Source organism: Zonotrichia leucophrys, chromosome 5, assembly GCF_028769735.1.
Source record: "Zonotrichia leucophrys gambelii isolate GWCS_2022_RI chromosome 5, RI_Zleu_2.0, whole genome shotgun sequence".
Lineage (NCBI taxonomy): Eukaryota > Metazoa > Chordata > Aves > Passeriformes > Passerellidae > Zonotrichia > Zonotrichia leucophrys.
The window spans coordinates 41,388,877-41,395,049 of NC_088175.1; positions in this window are offsets into that span (position 1 = coordinate 41,388,877).

The following is a 6,173-nucleotide window of genomic DNA, read 5'->3' on the forward strand; positions in this document are numbered from 1 at the left end:
ACAGCTGCTGAAGGGATATGCCTATCCCCAGACAGCCCAACACTGCACCGTTTGAGACTGACACAACCCTAACTTTTAAAAGTAAATCCTTCCCATGCGGTTCGCTGATGCACAGCATTCCCAGAGGCTCCCTGAAAGTGATGTCCTCTCGAGTTCCCCGATCGGCACCTGCTCGGGTGGGCACGGTCACAGGGCCAGAGCTGCTGGGGACGAGCCCAGCTTTGGACACGTGCATTAGTCAAAACCTGCCTTAGGGGAGACTGATGGTCATTGCACCCACCAGTTTTCCCGGGGAAGGACCTTCCTTCAGAAGCTGCTGGAGCCATCCCCTCCTTCCCTGCCCTGCTTCCTCCCCGTGCTGTGCCAGGGGCTCCGAGGGCCCTCCCGGCCCCATGGTGTCCCCAGGGCCCCTCGCCCACAGGCTCCCACCTGTAACCCTGCTTTTCGCGGGGCATGAGTCAGCCCAGCCACCACACGGGCTCCAAAGACAGCTCCAACAAAGCAGCGTTATCCTGGGGCTAATTCTGCACGGTAAGGGGGTGTCAGCGGGTGACTTAACAAGAATGTTTCTCTGTCATAGTTGTTTTGTACCTCTCTGTCTTAAGAGAGTAGAGTGATTTGTATTAAAAACCATATTGTGGTAGAGTTATTTGTATTAAAAAGCCTATTGTGGTGTAGTTTTGGGGACGGACCTTCCCTTTGAAATCTGCTTTGCACAACACATAACTGCTTTATTTTGCCATTCTCCTATAAGGAAACTTCAGCCTGAGAATTATCTGGGTATATGGCAGTGTAACATAAGAACTTGAAAATGTATGTTGCCTGTGTTCCAATGCAGTGTTTCTCTTTAATACATTTTGTCTTCTAATTGGTTTTAGTTTTACTTATTCTTGCATTTAGGAAATGTAGCAGAGGATAGGAAAAAGGTCTTGCAGCAAAACTCCCCATACTTTCCTGAGTGGCTGGGGCAAGGATTTTTTACAGTGTTTAAAATACCAGATCAAACCATCTGCAGAAAATAATTATCCTTTATGCAGACACTCGATCCAGTCATTATCTGCAAACATTTGAGAACAGATGTCCCTCATTTGAATTATGTTTTCTTGTTGCCCTTTGTTATGGGTATTTTTAGCAGGGCATTTGAGGATGAGCTCCATCCAAATTTACTGTGGGATGCATTGTACCAGGAGTAGGGTGTTTAGTCATATGACACATGTTTTAAGATGACTTTTGATACAATGAGTTTGTCATGTCAGATTAGCTGTTTTCCTCCTGATTGTATAAAGGAAAATATACAGAAACTGGCACTAGGAGAATGACTGGTGCAAAAAAAATCAGACAAGGAACATCTATTTCATTTATCTTTTGTATCCTACCTTCCAGGGGCACAAGGCCTTTATCTACATCTCACCTAAGGTGATTATTTTTCAATGTTTTTTTTTTCCTTCTTGGCATTACACTTCCATTGACATTACTGTTTTGTTTGGGGTTTTTTGGTCTGTTTTTTTTTTCTTCTTCCTTCAGCCACTGGAAACTGCAGATATCCCTCCAGCAGACTGAGCAATTCCCATCCATCCCAGCTCAGCCAGGCCCCTCCATGAGCGGCTCTGAAGGGCAGAGGATGTGCCAACCCCAGAGCAGTGCCTGGTGGCTGTCCTGCAGCTCCCCTTCCAAGCCCTCCATAAAATGCATCACAGCAATTATTTATTTGGCAGCAGCGAGCCTGGGAGGCTGCAGGGCTCCTTTGTGCTCAGCCCTGTGCACATGGACAAAGAAAGGGCGCTCCCTGCTCAGGGCTTGTTGAGAGCAGGCCCTGCAGGACATGAGGATAAGGTGCTTAACCAGCGCTGCTGCCGCATACAGATGTGGTGGGGAGCGCGCAGGATCCGGAGGTTTACAGTGCTTGACGTTGCAGGGGTTTGTATTGACTCTTCCCTGGATTACTGCTCCACAGCTTACTCGTGTCTAACAGGATTTAAAATGTGAGATTATTGACAGGCAGCCTGGGCAGAACGTGTGCCCCGTGGGCTTGTGGGACCTGCACTTAGGGCTTTCGGCCTGTGGCACATAGCAAGAAATACTGCATTCACCTGCTGCTCTCCTCCTTGTTCTGCCACTCGTATCCCCTGGCCTGGCTGGCATAACAGGAACCAAAAAAGTGCATTCCCTGCTCCTCCTGACCTCCAGGCATAGTGTGGTTTTGTTTCCAGATGTTCCTCAGCAGCACCAGTGCTGTTCAGAATCTGATGGGAGGCTGGAGGGGACCCCATGCAGCCCAGAGCATGGGAGTTAGGGCAGACAAACATCTCACATGAGGATTTGGCAGTTGTGTAAAGCTCTGCAGGGCTCAGTATAAAAGCCAAAGTACAAGACAGCATGGACCTGAGGGCTGTCCCTGTCTGTCAGAACGCTCTGTTATGTCCCATAACCCCGAAGAAAGACATGGCAGTCCCAAAAGTGACTCAGCGCTGGCTGAGAGCTGCCTCGAAATAGCAAGTGTGAACATTTACTTCCTTTATTTTGTCCCACAGTTCTCATGACTAGACTGTGTGAAACAGGAGGTTTTATAGCCATCCAGACAACAGCTGTCTTATCTACCTGACTTTCATGTTCCCTTTTAATCGGCTTGCTCTGCCTGTCTGATAATAAAGTGCTACCGTGGAGGGTGAGTGGCTATGAGGAAGTAATCAAGGCACCAGTCTCTTTGCAACTGTCCCTTTACTGCCTCTGATTTGTCACCACCTCCTGCAGTGGGAATAGTGCAGCGTGCAGGTGGGCAAACACCACCGTGCAGAGCCAGCACCAAGGAGTGGGGCTGAACTTTGCTCCTTTATTGCACCAGAAGCACCTGGCCCTCCTTCACCAGCCCGTGCTGGTGTGGGGCTGGGCAGCCTCAGACCTGACACCTCGACATCAGCCTCACATGCTCCTTCTCTCCCTGCTCTATAGGAATGGAGCAGTGGTCAGGGCTCTATGAGTTTTCTTTCCTTGATCTGAAGCAGTGTCATTCCCATGGAGCTCATCTTACCCTGCACAGCTGAGAGGCCTCAACAGGCAGAGATGTGAACCCATTTGCCGAGCTGAGGCATTTCCAGTGGGTGGCAGGGAAGCAGAGCAGGTGATGGCTGCCCTGACACAGAGGGGGTGTGACATTTTTCAGCGAGCTGCAAATCTGCAGCTCCGATCTGGGTCTCCAGCAACAGAGGAGATCCACCCTGTGCAGTGTATCTCCAGGAGATGGGGCAGGCTGATGGGCTTGGGTTCAAAGTGGTTCTGTTTGTGAAGCCCTGAATGTGGTGCTGGCTCTTTAAGTCAAAAACATCCACACACTCCTTCCCTGAGACAAAACCTCTTTGTCCCTGAGCATGAAACATATTACGGTTCAAATTCCTACAGAGCCATTAGAAAAAGAAAAGTGCATGAGTCTGACAGCGTGGGCCTGCCTGCAACTCTGAATATGGTTATTAATCATGCTAGATATTAATAAAAGCATCTCTTCTTGGTTGGAACGTTTGATTTTTTTTTTATAAATAAACACTGTGAGTGGTTATAAATATTGATTGCTGCCAGTAATAGTAGGACCTTTTACATATAGTCTTGCAACAAGACAATCAATCTGGCTGAGGATCAGACTGGAAATAATAAATGGCATTTTGGGTCCTAAACTGTCTGGGAAATATGGCTTTTATTCTGATGTCTAAAAGAGAGGTGAAACTTTAGGGAAGAAGGCTGCAAAATCTGCCCTTGGGGGTCTGCATTTCTAGGGATGTTGACTAGGGTTCAGTTGCTCTCTGAAAGTCACAGAAGAACAGAATTATTAGGTATTTTCTCTTTCAGACAACTTAGTGGTTGTCAAAACATGAGACTGGTGGTGGCTGGCACTTAATTTTCCCCCACTAATTAGGTATTACTGTGCAGTGTCTGCCTTTTGCCTCAGCTTCCATATCTGGAAAATGAAAAAAATCCCACTTCCCTCTGCATCAAGTCTTGTGAGAGATGATGTGTAAATGCTCAGAAACCTCCAGTGCTCAGAAGTGCTAAAAATTAGGTGGATTTCTCTGTTCCTTCAAGTGTGGAACACAAGAATTACGCTAAAATGAATTTTAAAGAAGAGGGAGTTTTAGTTTCAGCTCGGAAGCTTGGGAAATGCCACTCGTGGGGTCAGCATGCCTGGGTTGGTCTGCATGTGTCAGAGAGCTCTGTAAGGGGATGAGCGTGGGTTTCCTTTTGTCCCAGTGCTGGCAATTCTGCGTCATTGTGGACAGGCTGTAGCCAAAGGGACGCTCCCAGCACGCCTGACCAGTGCCAGCCCATTTGAACGGCCCCTTGAAAGGGGAAGCAGGAGACACACCCCAGCTCTGTGGTGCTGTTCCTCCTTACTGATAAGCTCTTCCCTGAACATGTCTTAATCTACTGGAGAAAAGGGCGCACGGTGAGAAGTGGGACATATATTTTCAAGTTTGGAGAGGGATGTTCACTGTGGGGTTGGGATGTAGGCTACCCATAAGCAAAAGGTGTTCCATGTAACTGGAAGCCAGGGCTTGTCCATCCCCACTGGTTCTGCAGGAAGATGGAGACTGCCGGAAATTGTTTGCATTATTTTCCTAATGCTGCATCCCTCTCACAGATGGCAAAACTCCCTCTAGGCCTCCTCCTTGAAAAAACCCAGCAGGCTGCAAAAAGCCTGCAAGGCTGGGGTTTTTTTGGAGTCCTGGCTGCTTTTAACCACTCCTTGACATTATTTACAAAGGCAAGGAACAACTGTCTGGCACGTCTTGTCCTCTGGCACAACTGCATGGACAGCAGTTCACCAAATACCTTTGAAGCAGCTCAGAGCCTGCATCACAGTCACATCTCCTGCAGACCGAGGAGACGGGCAGCTCACCTGCGCACACACAGGGCTCATCCCGTGCAGGGCAGAGACGCAGCCAAATGCCCAAATGGGAGCAGCTGGATTTGCAAACCACGGGAGGATGGTCAGACTGTGCCAGGATCACACCCAGCCTCCTCTGTGGCACCTGTGTGCCCGGCTCAGAAGGAGGTGGGTGAGACCAGCAGTGCTTGGGCACAGCCCGCTGCCCTCTGCCCACCCTGCCGGGGCTCGGATCCCGGGCAGCCTTGGTGCCTGCAGTGCAAATGAGGCCTCCAAATGATGGCTGCATTAAAGGGTTCCCAGCCCCACCGATTACAAAGGGTGCCTGGCAGAACAGGAGTCTGTTTGTCTGCTGCGCTCTGCACAAACAGTCGCCTCTGTAAATACATCTCACATGAGCAATTAGCCCCGACAATAAAGAGGTCCCGTCTCTGCTGAGCTGTTCGGGGAAGCTGCTCCTCACCGGGCACCGAAGAGGGCTCAAACAGTAATCCCCCACCTGCTGCCTTCCCTGGGAGACCACGGCCCTGGGTCTGCGGAGCATCCCCTCCTTCTGCTCCAGCCCTCTTGGCCAGGTCTCGGTGCCTTGGCACGACAGCGGTGATGGGACTGCTCTCAAAACAGCCCCTTGGTGATTGATAACTGAGCACCCAGCGGCCTGGGGCTGTGCAGGGAGGGGGCACACACTGCTCTCCAGCTCCTCTGACAGGGGAGGGAGAAGTTATTTTAAGGGTGCAGGAAATATTATGCTGTGAAATTGAAGCTGGCTCCCACTGTGCTTGGAAACCACCCAGCCCAGCTCAGCAGCCATTCTTATCACTGACTAAATGCACTTGTAATGATTTCTCCTTTCCCTCCTTCCTCACGTTACTAGCATTTTTCTCCTCTTTCATCTTGCACAATTAAATATGAAAACCAGCCCAGGAAAAGCACTAATCAGTTGTTATTCATGCATATTTGCAATGCCAGGTAGAGGCCTCAGCTGGACAGCAGGGCTCTCTGTGCCAGGCTCTGGTCATTGCAAAATCCACAGGGAATTATAAGCACCAAAGACCTGGAAGTCCTGGCCCCACATGCGGAGGGGAGATGTCAGATGTGATGAGCATACCGTGGGCAACGTGCCTTGATGCCTCTTCTTTTTACAGCACACTCTGTGCTAAAAATAAAATAAAATAAAATAAAATAAAATAAAATAAAATAAAATAAAATAAAATAAAATAAAATAAAATAAAATAAAATAAAATAAAATAAAAGGTAGAGGGAAGAGGCAGGGAGAGGTAGAAATTAGACAGTCACCCCC